At 31.6% G+C, this 24185-nt stretch overlaps 1 protein-coding gene across 3 annotated transcripts in view; it reads right to left on the minus strand.

Annotated features, from left to right (window-relative positions):
* The window catches only part of LOC108905880 (PTB domain-containing adapter protein ced-6), a 104117-nt gene that overhangs the window by 53368 nt on the left and 26564 nt on the right, over window positions 1-24185 (minus strand). Inside the window, exon 1 of one of the 3 annotated variants that reach the window (XM_018708945.2) lies at window positions 7189-7402. The exons of the other annotated variants lie outside the window; for them this stretch is intronic. The gene's annotated coding sequence lies outside the window, so the exon portion shown is untranslated. Of the gene's footprint in view, window positions 1-7188; window positions 7403-24185 lie in introns of those variants that run through there. 3 annotated transcript variants of the gene reach the window in all.

Genomic DNA, 24185 nt, shown 5'->3' on the forward strand with positions numbered 1-24185 from the left:
CGAAAGTATATCGGCGTTTTTATGCAAAGCGCTCTTTGTCGCAAGTCCAGTGGCTCTGTCTGTCAAGAATAGTTTTAGCACAGTTTGTTTTAGTTTTAGTTTAGCTATTGATCAAGCGGGACATGGATGCAATGGACGCAATTGAATTCTATTTCTATTAATTGGATGTACTGCCCATCGCCTCTTACGTTTTATATTACATATTTTTTTATAGCACAAATACAATATACACGGATCCATTTTCATGTACTTCACTGTCTACTGTGAGGCATGAAACTGGCAACAACTGATAGAATACGCGTGCATAAAATGGAGCAGAAATATACCGCGTTTTTCTCAATTTTGCGTTGAGAGGAGAAAAACGCGTGCATAAAAGAGGTCTTAGAGTTTCTCTATTGTCCTAAGATATTTTTTATACTGCCCAATGTATTTGTAAGTACTGTTAAATGGTAATTATCAGTTTAACAGCGATAGAGGATGGGTATAGAACCCTCGACCTCGTGTTCGCATAACGAAATTTTGCCGAGGTCTTGTTAAGATACTTTGGGCCTTTTAAAAGTCTTATAACAAATTTAATTTGTTTTTACTTAGTTTACTGACATTCCCATATCTGCCATCCGATAATATGCTTTATAAAAAGTCTCGCTGTTGCAAACTAGATCCGCCCGACCTTTCTTCCATTGATCGCTCTTTGATCCAATTATCAATCGATCTTGTACGATAACATTGTAGTATCCCGAATACTAGTTCTGACCAATATATTTATTTATTTGAACCGTTTCTTACGAGGAGTGACCTTCCTTCTTCTTATAGCTGTGGTTTGGTTTTTAAGACCTATAGCACCGCGGCCTTATCAGGCCTATTGTGCGTCTCACTGTTCAGTCCTATTCAGCAAGTAGTTTTGTACTTTTACCAAAAGCTTCCTTGGCGACACTTTTCTCATGACTATCTACGAGCTTTAGCTTATATAGATGTTTCATAAAGTGACAGTACTGACAGTGTCCTGTTATAAATTCCGTCACTTTCAAGCGCAGCAACCCATTCGTTCTTTTCTATAAAGGATCCTCCATGATTTCCTTCGCTAGTCCTTGAAGTCCAGTATTTTCTATGTTCTGGCTCAATACATTTGCCCAGAGCTCCCTGACCACACTGGGAGGTCTGTCACAGAAGAGCTCCGGACCAATGAACTCTTTTTCGATCCCTTCCGAGCAAATCCGCAAAATGAAGAGTGGAGCTGATAAAATAGCACATTTTAAAATCATTTCCAAACTATAGAACAATGCTTGGTGTATTTTTAAATTAGGATTTTCGCTTGGGGTGGGCCCAGGGCTGCAAGCTCTATAGAGGCCTCTAACCAAAAAAAAAAAATACACAATCAGCAACTTACTGATGTGAAATGTCAAAATCTAAACACTCTTTCGTTTGATTTTAAAAAAAGGCCGGCAGTCAGGGACGTACCGATATGACCCGGTCTTCTGGGGTGGGCCGGGCACACCTCTGCCCCCCTAGCTACGCCCATGACAATTATATACATATATCTACATATAATTTGAAGAATTCGCCTTATAATTTTGTGTTTGGTAGTGTAAATTATTATAATCGGCTGCAAAATTGCCAAATTGTTACAAGATCCCTTAAATTATGACCTGTCAAAATTTATCATAATTTTCAAGATAAAGATTTGCCAAACACTCGAAATATGTGCAATTCATTATTTTAGCTGGGTGTTCTCTATAAATATGCCAATTTACAATTTCTAGTTATTTTCGCTAATTTTGGAGATTTTTCATTTTTTCGAAAAAATATTGAAACGGGCTTATTATGGTTACTATATCAATTATTATAAAAATATCTGCAAAACTAGCGAAGATAACAGAAATACCGTAATATAAGTTAAACAGAATAAAAGAGTGTATAAAATGAGGTAATTAATTGTTAATACTTAATTATAAAAAATCAGATAACATGTGGTTTGAAATTCGTAAAATTAGCATGTTTGTACAGATTTTAAGATTTTAAAGATGTTCTTTGAAAAATTTAAGAAATTTAAATAATTGACAACGCCTTAATTGTAAAAACTATTTATACCATAAGTTAAGCAAGATTTTTCAGTAATATATGGGTTGTTTTATTTGTAAAAAAATAACCGCCTGTAATAAATCACTCTTGGTATATTTAGATATAATTCTGAAATATAAGCCCCTTCAACTTGTATTTGAAATAATGGAAAAATAATTTGCAACATTAAATATTTATTTTATAAAAATGTAGATTAATAAAAATATCGTCGAAATTTTTTATAAATGTAAATTCATAAAATCTATCGATCATTTTTTAATATTAATCACATTCCGCCAAGATATCGGTTCTTTTTTTCCAGGAATTATAGTACTCTTTTTATATGTCACGTCTAACTTAAAATTAAAGCAAGTAATACAAGCAAGCCATGGATGACTAAATTCTGTATGAGCATGAATACTGTCAAATTAGTCGAAAAAAAAAACTTTTCTCATTATTTATTGCCATCCTTTTTGCAATGTTTGTTTGTTTTTTCTGGGAAAATCGAGAACAAATTACACCTATTTATTGAAAATTCTTTCTCTGTAGAAGATATTGTTTAAAAGAAGAATACTTTGCGTGTTTAAAAACCATACGTCCTTAACACTTCATAATCGACCAACCAAAAAACATGCATAATAATAAACCGTACTTTGAACAGATGTGTGCTACATAATTCAATGTCTTGAACATCAACAGTAGTTGATAGTTCTGATAAAAGAATGCAAACGCAATTTCGAAAGACTGTCTGCAATCTGATTTTTACAATAACGATTTCTTTCTGCGTTGCATGTAAAATCGAAAATTACATGGAATTGCCATCAAACGACATGGAATTGCCTACGCATCATGACGCCCACGTAGAATTTCCTGGTGCAACATTAATTGAAGCATCCTGTATCGCATAACTCCTATATTCCGGTGTTCAGAGTGTGTTTAATAAGTTTCTCAATTGTTGTGAATCAATTGGACAAAACAAGAGAACGAACTTCATATAGAAAGAGATGGAAATGCAAGTAGCATATAATCCATAGTAAACGTAATCTCTCCACTCTACTACCTTGCCATTGCGCATCCTACCTTCGGAGTTCAAATAAATTTGGAGCACCTGTAAAAATACTTTTTTGTCCAGCATTATAGAAAGTCTAAGCAAGTTAGAAACAATATCGTTTCACTATACGAGTTATATAAGATTTCTTCAGGGTATAAGACAAGTGACAATACATTCAAAATAAAAAAAAAACAACATATTTTTACCTCATATGTTTATTCTGCGTTTCCTGAATTTGAACGCCTCTTGAACATATAGAAAATCGCGTACGGTACTATAAACATAATCACACCCCGCAGAATGCTTTTAGGTAATCAATAACACATGCATTAATCACAATTATTGACTATCTTTACAAATTTGCTGGATAAAACAGAAAAGGTAACATTTTCTGATATTTACATGTTCTCCGTGATCTTTCAATGCGAAAAATTAAAGTTGTTGTAGCTTAGCGTTATGCTTCGTCACTTCCTGAATGGCTCTTGACTTATTCAATCAATTGTCTTACTAAAAGTGCGATTTCTTGTCTATAATACACCTGGTTTCTAAGATAAAAGGTGTGTTAATATTTAAATTGAATATTCTTTTTAATATTTGTGAGGATGTTTTACATAAATCAGTGAAATTCAGGCTATTCTTTTCTCTAAGTATACAGAAAAAAATGACTGAATTGCTATACAAATGTACCGACCAGTGGCGGATATACTGGGAGGTACTTTTCTTGAAAACTGAGAATTTCTACGCAATATCTACGGTTTTGTGGAAATTTGTTGTGGGCATTTGATTCGTAACGGTATTTTAAATAAAAAAATATATCCATTTCGTTTCGTAACAAGTTATTATTTGATTAAATTTAAAATTAGCTTACCACACAGTTGAATAAGTTGAAAGTAACTCGAAAACTATTAATTCCACAACAAATATTCACATATATTTTTTGTTCTAAATACTGTTTTATGTAAAATAATATTATAAATTGCCGCAGGAATTATTTGAAAAATAGGTGCAAAGTTTACAAAAACATTAAAATGTTTGCGCAAATGTTTCTTTTTTGATTTTTGATGGTTACATTGTACCTTTTTAAAATAGAATTTTGAATAAAAATTTGTATACATTTTTTCCATCAGCAAATACTTTTAAGAGATATTTTAAATTTATTAACAGCTTATTTAAAAAATTTTTAAATGCATTTAGGTACTTTTCAAATGCTCCTAAAAACCAGTGGCGTAGAAATTCTAGAGTTTTTAATGGCAGTGCCTCTCACAATCAGTATTTCCGCCAGTGGTTGACAAATTTGTATATAATTTCGCGAATTTTTTTAACCACTAACCCAAGATTCTCCAATCCACTTAAAATATCTTCAGTGATTTTTTTTAATTCCTATATCCTGTATCTCTGAAATTAGTGTCCCTAGATACTCGTTCATTAAGAGTTTTTCACTTAAAGTAGAATTTATATCAGTTTTAATGTCATTACTAAAAAAATAACACTTCTGGAAAGAAAGAGAAAGACATTTCACATGTCTATAGTTGTGCCCGTTTGTTAAATCAAGCGGAAAATTGCAGTTAATAATATACGTACTTATCGACAGATCCGGTGAAAACTCATTATCATTAAATCGTTTGAATCAGCATAAGAAAAGAAAGTGAAATGGACGGAAAAAGCAAATGAAAAAATAAACCGATAAATGTAGAGGACTTCAAATAAAAATTTAAGTGAAAGGATAATCCATTCCAGAAAATTCTACTGTATTAACTGAATTTAAAGAAGAAATCTTTGATTAGTTACTAATGAGATCATACGTTGATAACGTGTCTTACTGTTTAGGAAAAACATTTTTTTTTGTTATTTAATTACTACGTACCAAATAATAATTTATTCGTAAGTATTCATCCGCCTCACTTCAAATAAAGCAGTTTGCTTTCTCGTGCCTAATTAGGTTCTGTAATAGTTTCATTCTATTTATATCAAGGAGGCGATATTTATAGAATGGAAAATATTTACGTTGCGCAACACAGTGTCCTTAAACGACAGTAGATAATAGAAATAATTATCCACGTTTCCATCTGCAATTAATATTACAGCTATAGTTTTAAAATTTAAAGTATAAATAATTATTTATGCGATCGTTAAATGACATAGAAGTTAATGGGCGATTATCAAAATACCACAGTCATGACAATATAAATTAAACGTCTGATTGTATCAGTTAGTTGCGTTACCGAACTAGACTCACATTAGGCTCATATTAACGTTCGTCCCGTAATCGTAAATTTAATAACGTATGTAACGACCTTAACATTTAAATAACTATAAAAAAATAATGGTGGTAGATGACGATATGTCGTTTCTATAACAAGGATGTAAAAGGAATACTATACAGGGTCGGAAAGTCCCCATGGTTCATCGGTCGTTACGTGAGAGCGATAAAGTAAGTCACAGAAATCCGTGCGATAGTGTGCATTTCCACTTGTAATTCAGCGACAGGTGGTCATTTTTGTTTTCGTCGTTTGGCTTTTCTCTAATAGATGTGTTAATACCATCCGTTAACAGAGGGCAGCACAACGCCTAACAAAGAAAACTTTTTACAGTAGCTAGTAGATACTTCTGTTTGTAAATCTAGTGACCTTGTTTCCCCTACTGAGAAGTTATTCAAATGGAGTATAGTGCTCAGCTGCATTTAAAGTTCATTTAGTTGTTATTTAAGTATACTTTTTAAAATGCTTAAAAATCCCAAGAAATAAAGCAAAATTCCCTATTTCCCCAATTCCAAAAAAAAATCTGGAGATCTGGCATCACTCTTTCTAGGGCTGCGCCTCACCTTAGACAAATTGTGCTGCCCTCTGTTAACGGATTGTATTAACATATCGGAATACGAAGTCGGAATTGTATAAGTAGCGACATCTATTACAGAAAAGGCAAACGACGAAAACAAAGATGACCACCGGTCGCTGAATTACAAGTGAATGTGGATCTTATTTGTGGAAGTGCATGTGGATGTGAATCTTATCTCTATCGCACGGATTTCTATGACTTACTTTATCGCTCTCACGTGACGGTCGATGAACCATGGGGACTTTCCAACCCTGTATACGTTGCTGTGGTAAGACATAGTTTTGGATTTTTTTTATAAATCGTAGGTAAGAGAGTCAACGAAAGTATTAATGTCATAATTCATCTTAACGTCATCATCTTAGCTCAAACATGTCGTCAACAATAAGGGCATTTAGTTGGAAACATTGGAAAAGCCGATAAATGAGAACTAGTAAATTCGAAACTAGTCTGCTGTCGTATGATCTTATCTATTTATTATTTACTAGACATTATGGGTGTAATTCAATGCTGGACTGGGTATTTAGTTCGCAGAGTAGTTTATTTCGCCTAGTGTGAATTAGTGATGCTTTCATAGTCCTATAGTTTAGATTTCTCATTGACAATGGATACAAAGCAATGTTTTGTCTCAACCAGCAGGCACTAAGTACCTGTAATATTTAAAATATTACATCCTTTGTAGGTTATATCTCATCGACACCTAAAACATGCAGGTAAACCGTCTGTCGATGATCTTACGGCATACTGATTGTGATAACTAATTTCCAAACCAGTCTGTGTCTAGCGATTCTGTTGACGAATGAGTTTAACTGTTTGCAGGATATTGCGGATGAAATTCAATGATAGACAAGGCACATAGTCCGCAGAGTAGTTGTTTCTCACAATATCATTTCTTATATGTTTCATTAAACTAAGAAATAACACTCTTCTAAATTTCATTGAGCGTTAGTGGATAAATCGTGGACATTTAGGATTGTTTCGAAAACTATGCATGTTTTTGTAAGGAACAAAGGAAATTTAAACAAATTTAAAAAGGTTTTTTATACTACTGAGACATAAATTGTGATGATCAAACCGAAGTATTTATTTGGGTATTTCGCCCCTTATTTAAAAAAAATATTATTTTTGAAACTAGTTTTGCCTAACCAACAAATTCACACTGAAAAAAGCAGACAAATACAAACTACAAAAACAGATCACTTTACATTGAAACAATCTTAAGCATTCAATCACTGGGATAGATTTACCTGTATTCACTGTTCACTAGGTTAGCGGTTGAAAAACCACATCACAATTAGATTGTAAAACGACCGGAAAATAATGGCTCACTTAATCGCGAAAGGAAAAGCATTTGTCTATAATAGCGCTAGAGTTTACAAAACACGCCTCTAATTACACAGCTATTTTAATACCTCAAATATTATTTCACCGGATAACCAGGCACTTTCTCGATTTTCTTTCTAATGTCGCGAAGGTGTCATTCCTTTTACCTCAAACTACACTGAACAGTAAACGGCGACATACCACTGATCGATAAATAGAAAGTGTAACGGTAGAATTTATTGAGTCATTTTTATAACAATAAGTGGTTTTGAAATGATGGCAATAATAATGCGCTTGCTTTCGTTCTAGCAAAATCGAGAAAGAGCTATTAGCAAAGCTTTGTTTCAATATTGAAATTAGACATGACGATGATTTTGTGGTACAGAAAATATGTTTTGAAAGATGTAATGCAAATTATTTTGTATAAGGCACTCGACAAAAAAATTTGAAAGCAAAGTAAAAATATTAAAACATTTTTTTAATGGATTTTCGTTTAATCACTCATGTTTTTCGTAAAATATTTTTATGTTCCTGTAATTCTTTTCTTAAATTAACTTAAATCGATATACGAGACATTTTTTGTACATACATAAAAACATTAAAAAAACTAAATTGGTAGATAATATATTACTTGAACTTGATAATTGTAACCATGTGGCAACAATTAAAAATTATGAAAAAAAAAACTCGATATATTTTTCGTACCTACATGAATCTGTCTCACAATCAGCCGCTCATGGACAATTTGTTCAATCATAGGTCAATACGAAATACCTATTATTGAGAAAACCATATATCCGATGACATTGGCTATTTTGTATACAGGCTGTTACAAATTCGCTTCTTACGACGGGGATCTCTGAAACTGTAAGAGATACGAACTAGCTTAAATGGGGGCAAAGCGTAATCTAGGGACCAACATTATGCCTCTAAAAAATCAATCAACATGATTAGTTTTCGAAATATTTGAAAAAATTTTGGAAATCCGTTTTTATTTCATTTCAGACTTGTTTGAAGTAATATTGAAAAAAGAAGAACACCTTCTCTTGGCAACTTTTTACCCCCTATCGAATAGCATAATCAATTTTTATATGTAACGTTTCGTCTCTCTAGGATGATCATCTTCCTGTCGTATTTCTATGAAAATGAGATTCCTAAATTTTATTCGAAAAATTGACTAATTTGGTGTTATCTATACAATTTTTAATGTGTCGCTTTTTCTTTATCAGGGAGTATATTGTTACCAGGGTATTATTTTACTGAATAATTTTTTATTTGAAAGACCATATTTACCGATACACGATTAAAACCACATAATTATACGGGTTTGTCATGTATTATTTTCAGCATTCTTTCCGATGAATATTTTACAGATCTATTGAGAAAATTACTGGTTATTATATGTAATTAAAACAATTATTATTTGCTATTATTAAGTGTATGATATCCTCAAATTATATATGCATAGAAGCAAAAATAGCTCAGACATTAAAATACACTAGTTTTTTAGTGGTTACGGAGCAAATTTTTCACCAACCAGTGAATAAAATGCATAAGAGAAATATAAAATGGAAATAAATACAGGATGTTTAGTACTTAAGTACTAAAAGTTCACGAATGTTTTTTTTTTTGACACAGAGAAGTTCTTAATATATAATCCCGCAAGCTCTTCATTTTTGAAATACAGGGCGTTCAAACTTTCATTTTAAGTCAGTTTTTGATCAATCTGACGACATGATGTGGAATTATAACTTCGCGCATGTTATAAAAATGACCTGACTCTTCTATGCATGGACCATGGAGTTTATGAAGACATCCACTGAATTTTTTTAAATTTCTTATTATAATTATAAAAAATACTCCTTGAATTTATTTTAGATTACCAGATTAAAACCTGTTTGCAAAACAAAATTGCTCTTCATTTGGGAGAGTAAAGATTTTACAGATTCTCACGAGTATTTATATGAACTGTTTTCTTTCTTTTAAACAGTAAAATTTATTGTGAAAGTTCGGAAGTAATAGGACATTATGTTCTAAGGTTCCATCCAGTCTCACTCGAAACAAATGGGAACAATATATATTGCCTATAAACTTTCACAATCATGATTACTCTTTAAGGTGGCCATATCCCTGGCCGAGATATAGTCAAATTTCTGGCATTTTTAGGTATTGAAATCTTGAAAAGTAAAACGTGTAGAAAAGAAAGCGCAAAAATAAAATCCTTGATATTCTGTTTATTCATTGTTACTATTTAAATTTACTCAAATAAAATAATTACTAACAAAAAAGCGTTTGTAAAACCTGCGTTTGCTGTTATCCTAACCCCACATTTTAAGAATTATTTTCAGGTACTTATAAATAAAAGATCAATTTTATATGTAAGACTAAGCAAGTAAATGTTATAAGAATATTTACATGTGGAGTTGTATATAAAAAAGTTAGTATTTTCGTAGATTTCAGTACCTAAAACCTTGATGGTTTGATCGTTTTTTGCACATGTGTATTCGTTTTACTGCGGCGTCTTTGAAAATACCCAGATGGCATGGCATAACATTCCTATTATTTGATAAGCTTTAGATTATTTAGTTATTAAATGTTTGAAATTATTTGTCTTTGTGGAAAACAGTATTCAAAGAATATGGCACCCTTAAAAGAACAAAACAGATTATATAGATAAAATATAAAATTTTAATTTTTTCAAAAGCAGTTATATTAGTTTTTATATGTTTTTATTGAATTGTCAAACTGAAAATATTTTTTTTATAAATAATCTCTTGAGCCGAAAGAATATCTGATTGAGCAAGTTGAAAATTCTACACCATGAACACTATAACACATAGCACAGTTAACATTTCGAAAAACTCAAATTGATTTGAGTTGATTGATTATTAAAAAAAAATCTTTGAGTGTTGCAGAAAAAAACAATTAAATAAAAAAAGAAATAAATAAAGGCCAGAATTATATAATTATAGACAACTTTATTTATCATGTTTGAGAGTAACAATTCGATTAACCTCTAATCAAAATTTGCCAACAATAAGACAAACAAGAATTTAAAAATCGTATCAATATCCACAGGCGTAGAAAAGAAAAGTATTGACATTCCTCTGTGCGTAAGTGGTCCACGAATGAAATATTAGTAGTGTCAATGGATGAAGAATTTCCAAAGCCGGAATAAGTCTTCTTTACGTTTCGAGAGACATATCGCTGTCTTCTTTACAAGAAGCTCTAAAATAGATTCCTTTGGGTTTATTTTGCTTGTCTGTGTGACCAAAAATCTTTCCTATTATGTCAGACCTTTTCCTGAGAAACACAGCGATATGTCTCGCGAAACGTTAGGAAATCTAAACTGATTATGTGGCAACCAATCTGGAAATTGTTCAACCATTAATAACACCAGCACAAAAAAAATCACGTGCGAAGATGTAGGTAGACTCCGGTAAAACTAACTTTTAGTTAAAGTTTGGCTCCAAATATTTAGGGTTGGCCATTTTAATTAATAGAATATCATTTTGATGAGCTGATTTTGTAAAATCTATATTTAGGGTGAAAATGGACACAAAAATCGCTCGATTTAGCCAAAGAAGAAGTCTTCACGTCGCTCGGACTAACGACATTATGATTAATCTGTGTTTCTGCACTATCTTACTCTTTTGTTTTCAAATGATCTGCGAAGAGGATGACTTTTTTCTTTTTTTCGTCTGTAGTTTCCGGTATCTGTCATTTAAGATTCCAACAACAGGCAGCTAACATATTTACGTTTCATCTTCCTTGTTATCGCTTTTCCATTTCTTTGAGGTCCTGATGGAACCTTTCGCCCTGTTCTTCGCTAAAGTCCCTAAGGTTGTCTTGAAAGTAATCGAGGTGTGAATCGAGGGAATGTAACTTTATATGATTACTCTACTTACTCTATGGATAGAGCAGCTTTCGTATAAAACATCTTAAAGAAGTTTGTAGGTCGCACTTTAATTTTGACTATGGTATCGATTATTGGCATCAAAATGAGTAGCACTACCGGAGTCTACATCTTTGCACTGGAGTTTTTTTGTATGCGGGTGTAATTGTCACAGAAGCCTGCAAACCAAATTAATTTTAGTTTATTTTACTTTGTACCCTCATACTACGTATATGCCAAAATAGAATTTAGTTGTCATTTGTTGTTTCAACGATTTAAAATGAATGAAGAAAGAAAGAATTTCCGGACATTCGTTTATAGGAGCTCGAAATGTACAACAAAATACATTCGCAAATACACCTCCTAATTTTCTACACGTATTTAAGAAACGCCTGTACATTAAAATGGATTATTGGTATTTCATTCACCTAAGAGATTCTCAAGGTTTCTGTCCATGTTCGTGAATTACTTATCAGGTTGCCCAACTTAATACTGACCAGATCAATAAACTCCAATTCTCACGTGCCCACTCACTAAAATTTATTCTAGAATTCATCGATATACATCTCTTTTTGTCTGGCGTGCGAACGCCTTTATGAATTATAACAATCCACAGATTATTCAACTCCAGCACACTTTCCCATGGCGTATCCTAGCACACACGTTCATTGTTACATGTTTGGTAATGAAAGTGTAATAATTATTATGCTGGCAATTTGCGACACGAATTTCGTAGCCGCCAAATAAAATTCGTTATCTACGAATCGGACTTTCTTCCGTTTTGAGAGAAAACCGGCGCGTTTATGTACACGCACGTATTTTGCTTTCTTTTGTCATTTTTATAAATTAATATCGTTCGTTTAAGTGGGGCAATGAGGTAATTTGAATGTGACAGTACCATGGACGTGGCCCATTTAACGTAAAAGTATTCGATTCTATAAAATGTATTTAGTAACATTACAGGGTGTTCACGCTTTTGAAGAATTATTTTTAATATCAAAAAGAACCCAGCACTGGCTTTATGAAAATGTGGGCTCGGTCAGATTGGTTGAAATTGTGGTAAGTTGTTTGGCTTGTTTGGCTGACCAAAAGTCTCCACAGCACTGACAGTCTGACAATGAGTCAGTTCTGCTGATGATGGTTGCACACTAGTATGAGTAGAATATTGCAATAAAAACAGTAACTTTTAAAGAATGTTTATAGAGTGACCTAGAGGTTTTAATATGAGATTGTTTGTTCTCTCCCTCCTTCTTCCCCATCATTTGAGTGGTGGGGCCTCGGGCTTGGGACCTGTATGTCGTCCAGTCTGGTATTTGGTATATGTCAAAAATGTTATTTATCAGCTTTTCGAAGTCATCCAATTTTTTCTATAAACATTTCACAAAAGTCACTGTTTTTATTCTACCATACGCCATAAGGAATTTCGGACCCAAGTACTGTGCGTGGAGACTTTTGGTCAGTAACAAAACTTACCACAATTTCAGCCAATTTGACCGAGCCCACATTTTCATAAAGCTAGTGCGAAGATTCTGAAAGAACCAAAACGATATTTATAAAGTGTGCATGAGCAGTGACACCGCTTCTACCATTTAGCCCAATATATAAAGCAGTATACTTCGACAACAGTGGAGGTAAAAGAAATGGTTTGAATATTTTGTTTTTTTTTTGTCTCTGCAATATATTTACCTACTGCTTGCATTAAAATTGGTCGTTTCTTAACTGGTGTCTAGTGTGAATAAAATTTAGTAATAGAGTGTTATTAGTTTTGTTACGATTGTTTTATTATTATTTTTTTGAGGCTGGTCCCGCCAATGCCTCTCGAATACTGCAATCTCTTCAACAGAGCTTATTGCACATCTCTCTGACACACACAAACATCCATGGTGCACATATACTGCAGTGGGATTCGAACCCACAACTGGATAAATGGGTCTATTCTGATATTTTTTAATGGCATTTCAGGCACATTCGCTATCGCCGCTCTTAGTGTTTTATTAAAATGGGGCATAATTACAGTAATCCTGAGTTAATGTATATGCTACCAATATACGGTGAATATAGGTAAAATGCTGCAGTGGCAGAAATAATGAATGCGATCATTTTTCTCTTTATCATACACCAGGAGCAGCAAGATTTGTAATACTCAAATAAAGGACACAATACTGGTCAATTATAATCACATGGTGGTCGCGGCAAGCCTTTTCGTCTTTGCACTGGAAGACATTTTGAAATTGGTAAAGGACGATTCAACTATAAGTACATGTGCAACTGTTAAACAGGTCTGTATATCTAACCGTGTATAGCGTACATTGAAGGAACAATAGTTGTCGAGCGAAGCCTTTTTTACCAGAAACATAATTCCTACAATACGTAACAGTGGTATTTTGATAACCGCTTACTTTATTATTGAACTAATTTTCATCATGGTTTCTCAAAATAATATTTGGGCTGGCATTATGATAAATTTTGAATAGCAGCTTTTGTGTTGCCAAACCGCGTATAGTATTTCCGATCTCAATTGAAGAACCAAGAGGTTGGCAGTATATACCAGGTTCGGTCGTTAACGTAGCAACTCGGTATTGAAATACTTGAAAAACTTGTTCCGATATTTATTTAGCCATACCCATACACAGGTCTGGTCGCCCAGTTGAAGAATGAGCGCGCGGGCAAACGAGGTACAAACACAGTCGCACTGGGCGACCTGGCCATAAATTCAGTTAATGGCCTAACAGTGCAGTGCAGCAATATGGAATTTTAATTTATTATAGGCACCTTCTATTAGTCATTCATATTACAATTGCGATGGGAGTAAATAAGAGGAATATTTTGTTTACTAATATTATTACAACATGGCATTTTGGAGACCTTTTGAAACGGGACAAAACGAAATTTACCATCAATATAATAAAATTGTTTGAGGATATATATAATTAAAATATGTTGTTGGTCAAATGAACGTATAATAGAAACTTTTTACGCATTATATACAAATTATTATAATTTTTTACTTTTAGCAGAAAACCTTTTTAGGGACGCTTATGAAACTCATTAAATTTTATTGCTAGGCGTTTTTATACATGTTCAACTGACTTTGGAAAGACTATAACTGAGCAATACTAGTTGATCCTTCTAGAAACGGTTTACCAGTTCTAGGTCATTAAATATTGCAAAAGCTCTTGTTTCGCCACACTTGCAGACAGATGCACAGTAGGTGTAGGTGTCACGTACCTGCCGAGAATAAATTTGTGCCTATCAACTGCACTGATGTAATAAAATATGCGAAAGCGCAATTATTGATGGCAATTAGTAATAAATATTCAATTTCTGCATTAGCCTACTATATTTTTTAATAATATTAAATTAAACTTGTTATAGTTTTCAAAGCAATGGTGCAATTTAATCGAGATTAGTCTCGTGTTAGGAATTTAATTCTGTTAAAATCCAAAAGGATGTCATTCCTATCGCCGCGAATGTGTTCTATTTTTAATATAGGTACCGCTTTGCACTCGGTCCTTTTCCAGGACTTTTTCCTATATTTGTACATTTGGGCCAATATAAATATAATATGAAGCCAATATTCGGCATTTCCCCTATCCTCAACATAAGACATGTTGAAAAATCCAAGTGAAAATGTCATCCTTTTCCCTCCGAATGTGTTCTCTTTTTAATTTAGCGCAGGTATCGTTTGTATTGAGGAATTTTCCTATATTTGACGACCTGTAGATACACCTGGAGATAAGTCAGGGTATATGGTATTTCATGATGAAGCTTCTCCGCACTGCTTCACCATGCGAAACAATATTTAAATATTGAACATCCCTTCCTCTAGGTTTCGTTATTTTTGAAGATATTTGAAAGTTGTTGTATAGGACAGAGAAGTTAACGATGTCGTAGAACTATCACTCGAATTGAAGCTGCATCAAAGTTCTCAATAGTATGCATTTTTTGTGAAGAAATGCCAGTTTTTACGTATATATTTTTGTACTTATTTTGCGTTAGTTATCTTTAAAAAGTAATTTCATATTTGTGAGCATCCTGTAGACGTCATCTTTATTTATGTTTCAAGGCAATGAATGCATTGTTAGTTCAGTAACTGAAAAATTAAGTAGTTTGAGTTCAAGATATCATTTTTCACACAAATAAAAATGATTGATAACATTATTGTTGAAGATATAACCAAAATTGGTTGAATTACAATAGTGACACATTTTTACTGATCAATGTATTTACTACACCAATGGACACAAAAATTAAAAATCGCTTTTATGAGATATTGATAATAGTAGTATATAAGATAATGATATTTTTAAATAAAAACACCCTTTACGTCATTTTTTCATGATGATAGTAGTAAGTTTGATGGCTATATCTGTAATAATAAGGGAGATATGACTTATAGTACCAAGTGAAAGGTATTAAAAAAACGTTTGCTTATAATTGACCTAATAAATTGATCATATTATGTTGATACATGTAGATAATATAAAAATGTTGATAAATTTCCTAGCTACAATCAATAGGTTGAAAAATTGGAGATAATAGAACTGGTTTAAATTTATTCGTTAATTTTAGGAGTTTTTAGTGACATCATGGAAGGTATATTCTACAATTTTAAAACAATTTTTTATTTTAAATATTTAGCAAGTTACAGGTCACAGGGGTGTCTAATTCAGACTTACAATGTAGGGTGTGCATAAGACAATTGCGGTTGTTAGACAAGTAATTCTTTTAACAATGCGTAGGTAACTTTCTTTCAAGAATTACAGCAAGCTTTGTGATAAAACCGAGGCCAGAACGATATATTGTGGTTAGTGGTTTGACGAACATGATTTATTTTTATTTAAGATTCGTAGCTTTAAACCTGACCAATAAATTGAGCAATTTAAAAAAATGTATTGAGTCAAAAATAATCTATTTTAGGTAATAACATTATCATTGTCTTATACATTATTCCTTCAATTTCCCTCGTCGATTCTTACGTCATAGTAAACCGGAATATTTGATTACTTAACACCTGATCTTTAATCTAACTGATATACTTATAGTGAAACGATTATTTATAACAACATATTTCATAATTGAAATATCGGTATTTAAAAATGTTAATAAAATACTACTTCTGGGTAAACAATACATAATTCTTATGCCCAGATTGTGGAATTGGTTATAAAATGCGAAGATTGTAAGTAAAAAACAACAATAAAAATCAATTAAAGTTTTATGAAACTAATAATATAATTGTTTCCTTTTCAGACTACAATGTGTTAAATGAAATATAGTAAATTTATTGTTCAAGGAATTGTTTGTTACGATTTGAGCTGATTGAAAATTATTAAGAATTAAGTTAAATTTAACTTTGTATCAATTTGTACGTGCCGCTTTTTCTTTTATGAAAAATATAGAATTAATGGAAAAATGTGAATATTCGTCTCTAAATAAAACCCAACTCTATACTTAAAAACAAATAAAAAAATATGTATTTGTTCAAAGAAATTTTAATTCCATTTTGTGAATAATTACCTAGTTTTATATAAATATTTAGCATTTTTAACTACTACCTACAATCCGGCTCGAAAGACCACAATACCTATCACGACAAATGGACATAACGTATTTTTTATTATTTGAATAATTATGACAACTATTTGCAATTTTTATTAGTAAAGGGGATAATTTAATTACGTTCTGGAACTCGGAATAATAGATCCCGAGGACGGTGTTCTTGTTGAACACAATCGAATTTAATGAATCTAATGGCATACTTAACGGTAACGATTGCACGAAGGTTGGACATAATTGGTCTATAAACTGCAAAGTGATATCCTGTCGCGAATAAAAGATGATTGCTGTACTTACCAGAGACATTAAATTTTCGTGTCAAAATCGTATAAGTAAACTTACCTGAAACAAAAAACAAAAATAAATACATTGCGTTATTAATAATTTATGAGCTGTTGGGTTTTTCCAACTACAAGTTCGATAGTTGCCAGTTAACCTCGATTTCAAATAAACTAGAGTTGAATGGCACACGAAAAACTACATATCACTGATACAAGTTTGTTTATATTAGACATTGATACTTTGTAATTAATTGCGTTTAACAATGCAATGGAAAATATGAAGATAAATGGTTGCTTTTTTCTTTTTTGGTAGGTTTGTATTCAAAAATATAACTTGTTTAAGTTTTCTGTGCTATTATCATATCTCTTAACATAAATTTCAGAATGGAAAAATAAATCAATGCTAACCAGTGGTTTACAAAAAGGAAAAATATTAGATTCACAATTTATAAGACCTATTTTGTTCACATGTTCATCATCTGGGTTTTTTTAAGCATGTTGATTCTATAATTTATCATTTTCTTAGAATAACAGATAAATACCTATATTTATAACAGAATTGTAATAAATTTACTGGATAATCCTGACATTTACTAGAATAGAACTCTTTTAAGGGAAATAGTGATAATTTTACCAATAATTGCTCTTTCATAATGAAAGGTTAGTTTTGGTTCCTATAGAAGAGAGTGGTTCTAGGACAGTTCAAATTAGTTGACCACTTTATTCATAAGACTATTTAAGCGAAGACATATTGACAATTGTGTTGGATAACTATTTTGAACTGTTGTAGAACTGTCCGTTGACAGTTCCAAAACAAAATGAAAGTTTGTACGGAACTTCTTGTATTAATTTTGATTAGATTCTTGGGGTAAGTTAATACAGACTTACATGCAAGTTAATAAAAAGACTGTGCACTTTTGTTGATTTGCTTGTAACCTAGCCTATTTGTATATATTTGTTAGGAATAAACAAAAAGATGTACCAGGTCTAAAAATCAAAAGTCTAACTAGGAATATACGAGTCTTAAGAAACTCTTGGAGTCTTATGAAAATAGCAGTTTTACGGATTCTGGAGACTTTTCATTGAAGAAAGTTAATGTGTTAGAAAACATCTTTCAGGCTTTCTGAATCCTTATATTTTCATAATTAACTTTTGATTTTCTTATAGTCATATTGAATTTTTGCACTATTAGATCAAGCATTAAGTTTCGAGTTCAGCGATGTATAATACTTGGATGAAGGGATTTTATTAAGAGTCCAAGAAGATCAATTTTATGATTTATATAATTCGATCGTAGTAGCCATGAAAAAACAAAGGAAAATTTTTATATTTCTGTTTAAAAGTAAATAGACTATTTAATGCGATCACCCTGCATACAAATACTAACATAATATATTTTAATTAAATTGAACAGTATTTGAGACATTTAAAGAAAAGTAAATTTTGAAAGCAATGAAGCAACTTTGGACAGAGGTAAAATTATGTGTTCATGTAGTTCAAGTTCAAATTAAAATATAATTTTCTTCTATATCCTCACATGTATTGGCTAAATATTAGAAGATGACGACTTTTTTGCTTTTCCAGTAAATTGTCATTCAGTGGTGACTTTAAGGGCTAATATAATATATACTGGATTAACTAATCGGTAGGTTTGATTATGTATAAACTTATTTTTGTCTTTCTCTTCTATATTTCTATCTTTCTGGAATGTAAATACTGGGTAGTTAATTAAGGTAAAGTAGGTAACAATTAATTTTTTTTATGTAATTACACTTTATTTCACAATAACCATGGACTAACTACATGATGAAAAAGCATAAATTTTTTATATTTATCGTACAAATTAGGTGTTCTTTTTCCATAACCGTTCGGCAGTGCGCCAAAATATACACGTAATTAGAACTTTTATTCAGTCATTCTGTACTTAAAGCTATGATTCTGATATTAGTGTGAATTTTGTTGTATTGTATTTATGTTCTGTTGCAGCAAAATTCACTTATTTTTTTCGAAATATTGAAATTAGACTAGAATTAGATTTTTTCAAAGACTAACCTTTGGATAATATAACATCGGAAACCACCTCGCGTTCGAATGTGCCCGCGTCTCCCCTACCTATCTACATGCAAACACAACGAATGGTACATTTTTAATTCATTTATTCTCTTTGTAAGCACGACTTGTTACACGAAAATTAAGAATCTAATTTACTAAAAGATACTGGTATTATTAACATAATATTGATAATTTTTCTTCGAAACGACATAATAGTGATGCAATTGCTATGGAATTTCTAACTGCGTCATAGTTCACCTATTCAATTATATAGGACGAAAAATACGTTCAGTGTTTGCAAACAAAAAATGTAAATAGGTATGTTAGAAATTATTATTATTTACTATTTCCTTGAAAAATATACTTGGTCTTCCATGTTATTCGTGGAATATATAGTTCACTATAATTCATATTTGTATTTCGCGCACGCGAAAAGTCACAATATCCTTTTGGTATTTAACCATTTTAGCGTTCAATTAATAACAATATGTGGCACGTGTTTAAGTTTAAAATTAGTAGCACTATTTCACTTTTAATAGGTAGAATTCCTTTGTTTCACAAATATTTGTTAAATGTTAAATACCAAGCGAATTGTTTATAAACAGTTTGAAGAATTTGTACATACAGGTACATATAAAAATGTTCACATATACTCGTATAAATGTAAAATATGAAACACGTATTCCGTCATTTTTAAAATTTTTCACACGTATATGTAAAAAGCGGTACATAATACGAGACCAGGCTCATAATAGTTCGACCATGCATAATTTTACTACCAATATATTTCAACAAAAGTACTAACACTCTCAAAACTATTTTATTGAAGAAAAATATTGGTAACATAAACATAATGTTCCTTTTATAGAATAGCCCTCTGGCAGTCAAGACCAATAGAATTGTGGCATAAATAAAAAAACAGTTGCACAAACATCCAACCCGTTCAGTTAACGATTTACGCATCAAATTGTATGAATTTTGAGATGGCACCCTTTCTGAAGAGTGCGCTAAACTGGTAGATACAATGCCTGCCAGAATTAAAGCTGTTATTCTTAATAAAGGTGAGGTAACACAATTTTTATGAAACGGCCGAACTATTCTGAACCGCCAATCTTAATATTTTTTATTAACAAACTAGTTATTGACACATCATTATGTAATAATATTTAATCGTATTTAAGCTAAAAACTTATACAGAATAGCAGAATTCTATTTGATCAATCAGAATCCTAATTTTACCACGATTTTGTCTTTACCATATAACTCTTTGCTTCTGTATGTACAGTACAAAATCATTTATTATTTCAAAGAATTCCGATTAAACATGAAAAACAAATATTAATTTATTTCCTTAAATCATTTATTAAATGTTAACAATTTTTTACGTACATCCAACAAACACAATCAATGCTGCCATTGTTTGAGAACCGTTTTAGATAATTAATTGGTACAGATAGCTCGTAATATTAAACAATAATATGCCCATTGCATTATATAAATGTGTGAATAATTCATAGGAGATATGCGCAATATGGAAAAAACAAATTATAATTTACATAAAAACATGAGTATTCATCTCGATTTCCAAGATAATTCCTATCTCGTTCAATTTTCATATTGCATTATAATGCGATAATTATTTTTTCATATACCAAGGCTGAATATATTTAAAAACAGATTACCTTATAAAACAATCCTGATATTGAATAGATTTGTCGATGTAACTTACTTATTATTATATTGCATAATTGATACTGATTTAATCTGTGGATATTCAGGTTGTTCCTTAGATTTACTTACGTTTAAAAATCTTAATAAACTAAACACTATAAACTAAAATTGTAGGTTTTAAGGTAGATAGGACGTTGAAATTCAAAAATTAAATTAAATTTATAACTCAAATATCTTGAGTTAGTATAGCCTTGTATGTCAAACACCCAACGCCAACTTTGTGCTATAATAAACCGTACTAAATTTGAAAAAATTGTACATTGTGTCGACATCTGGCGGTTCCTTAAGGCCCTATGACATAGAAAAAACTTTTTTGTATGCCTTCTTTACAATTTTTTTCATTTTGATAGCATCTTCAATGCATTTATATAAAAATAAATTGTTTTAAATGTAAAAATACGGTGTTTAATTTTATCGTAAAATTTTGTTTTCAATTGTCAAATTTAATACCTTATTTGAAAATATCACTATTACACTATTTTTTTTCTGAGTGTCTCATAAATTTTTAGGTAAAATTATTAAAAATTACGTTAGTTATGAATTTTTGAGCCAAAAACTAGTATAATTTTTTCCATTCTTTTTCAAATACGCATTTTCAACTAATTTAAATTAAATAAATAACTATAAACCTTATTCTCTTTAAAGAAGATGTATTAAACATCTGAAAATATTTTTTTTGCAAGAAAATATTCAATACCCCTTCCACTGTTTAGCGATCTTGATTAGTTATCCAATTCAAGGTTTTAGTGGGATAAAAATCAATAAATAAAAGAACACTATAAAAGCCAACGTTTCGCTGTTATTTTACACCATCCTCAGGGTTCGAAATTTGAAGTGTCTTTTGTCCAACAGTCCAACAGTTCTAAATATTAAGAAGATGGTATCTAGATACTTATATAAGTACTTATAATTCATGGAACAATTTCAGTGCGGTTTTCTTTCACAGTAAAAATTGTTATAATGTCTTAGGTACCGTTCAGCAGAATGACAGTAGAAAAATACGTTGATGCTAATGAATTTTCACAGTAATAAAAATTAACAGCGCTAGGGACAGTGTGCGATAATTGTTGATTAAATGATTTTGTTTACTTGTCCTGCAGTTACTTTGGATACAATTTAATTTACATTTGAAAGTTGTCAAACTTGGTATATGAAAAACGAAGACCCATAGTAAAAAATAGTATTTTGTCTTTTTTGTTTAAAGTTTGAATTTTGAACCAGGTCTTTAATTTTTCGTCTCCTGGTATAAATCCCTTCTGTATGGAAAGACTAATTTACTAAATTTGAAAATAAAAATAACAACAAAATAAAAATTAATTAATTATTGATTTTAAAAAACTTGAAATGTCTTTTCTGTACATTCGGTAGGTACTTTATTCTAATTTTTTTATATTATGTTGATGCGAGTAAATACTGTGTATTAATACAAAAATAAAAAAAGAAATTAAAAGAAAATATACTGAAATATGAACGTGGCATTAGGCAGCACCCTATACTATCAAGTGGTATAACTCTCAAACAAATGCATATTAATAGTATGTTGTAACATATGGATTAATATCGGAAACGGCAGTTTCTGGGGCGTGTTAACTACATCTTACCTGTTCGTTTCTGAGCTAAATATTCTGTGATTTACTGTATGTAGTCTAGCTCGATATTAGACAGCGTTCAAATTCCGCAGACCTACTTCTGCACTTACTTTGCATAATTGCAACATTCGCGTTGATTCGATTATAAACATTCATTCTACATGGGTTTAACCGTTGCTGCATTTACCTGTAATTCATGCTAAGAAAATAGCTTAACAGTCACAAATGTAGAAATAATTGTATGTATTTAATGTAATTATCGAATTATAAATTCAGCACAAATATAAAATAAAACGTGAAGAATTTGTGATCAGCATATGACAAATTTATGATCAAATCTAAGAATAATACAAGTTGATCAAACATTGATGCCTCAAAACATTTTTTGCAGCATGCACAAAAGGATATATACCTACCAATTGGCGGTTAATTTCAAATTTAGTTTTTTTGCCTATAAAAAATAAATTTTCTTGTGATAATAAATTTTCAGGTCATATTTCACAATCTCAGAAAGTTTATTTCAGCAAATACATGAGGAAAACTGTTTATTTTTGCAACTAATTACATCTATTAAAAATGGCGACAGTTGTCCTACTGCAATCATTTTTATGTCATTCGTTGGACAGAATTCAAATTAGATATTTATTATTCAACTTCAACACTGCGGACCGTTAAATACCCAGAAATAATTATAAAACACTTGTTGAATAAATTAGGGATTGTTCCTGTCTAGTTTAGGTGTAGAAAAAAATTAATATATTTAATTAGCTTTTTAAATTTGCTTAAATAAACTCACAATTATAAAGATCTATCTATTACCTGAAATCCCCTTATACAGGGTGGCCAAATGAAAACGAAACAGAGCCATTTTCAGGAACTGCGTCAAGAAAACGCTCAGACCCGTCGATTTTAGATTAAAGGGGGACATTCTTTGCTGATATTTTGACTCCGCCACTTTCACCCCAAGCAAGGGTAAGCATCACCCCAAAATACTTAAATGGCATTGGGGGTTGAGTAATATTTCTTTTGAAAGTTCTTACAATTCTTTTTACAACAGACTTTAAATTTTATAATTCCGCCCAATACTTTACATTTTAAAATTTAAATTATGTTTAGTTGCTTAGTTACTACTTAGTTGATTAAATGTTCAAACTGATGACCGCCCGCTTCCATACAAGAATAAATATTTTGTTCGAAACGTTCGCGCACATTCCGAAGCATTTCCCGAGTGATTCGACGGCATTCGTCGACGATTCTTTGACGCAAATCTTCCAGCGACGCTGGCTGTGTTTTACAGATTTTACTTTTTAAGTATCCCCACAAAAGAAATAAAGGGGCGATATCCAGTGATCGTGGAGGCCACTCAATGCTGCCTCCTCTCCCAATCCAATTCCGTAGAAAACGTTGGCCCAAATACTGATGGACAATTAACGCATAATGCGGAGGAGCACCATCCTGTTGAAAAATCAAATTATGACATTTGGTCAGTCAAATTACCAGGTAGAAAAAATGGACCCACCAGCCGGTCACCGAAAATTGCAGCCCATGCATTTAATTTTTCCGGTTGCTGTGTATGCATCTCGCGAAAAACTCTTGGGTTTGAATCGGACCAATAGCGGCAATTGTGACGATTTACTGTCCCGTTCAAGAAAAAACTCCATTCATCAGAAAAACAGATGTTAAAAAAGAACTGCGGATCGTTCCCTGCTCGCTCACTCATTATTTCGCAAAATTGGAAACGACGGTCATAATCATCCTCATGAAGTTCCTGGACTAAATATATTTTGTATGGATGGAATTTATTCTTCTTCAAA

The sequence above is a fragment of the Anoplophora glabripennis genome, unplaced genomic scaffold, assembly GCF_000390285.2.
Source record: "Anoplophora glabripennis isolate ALB-LARVAE unplaced genomic scaffold, Agla_2.0 scaffold228, whole genome shotgun sequence".
Classification (NCBI taxonomy): domain Eukaryota; kingdom Metazoa; phylum Arthropoda; class Insecta; order Coleoptera; family Cerambycidae; genus Anoplophora; species Anoplophora glabripennis.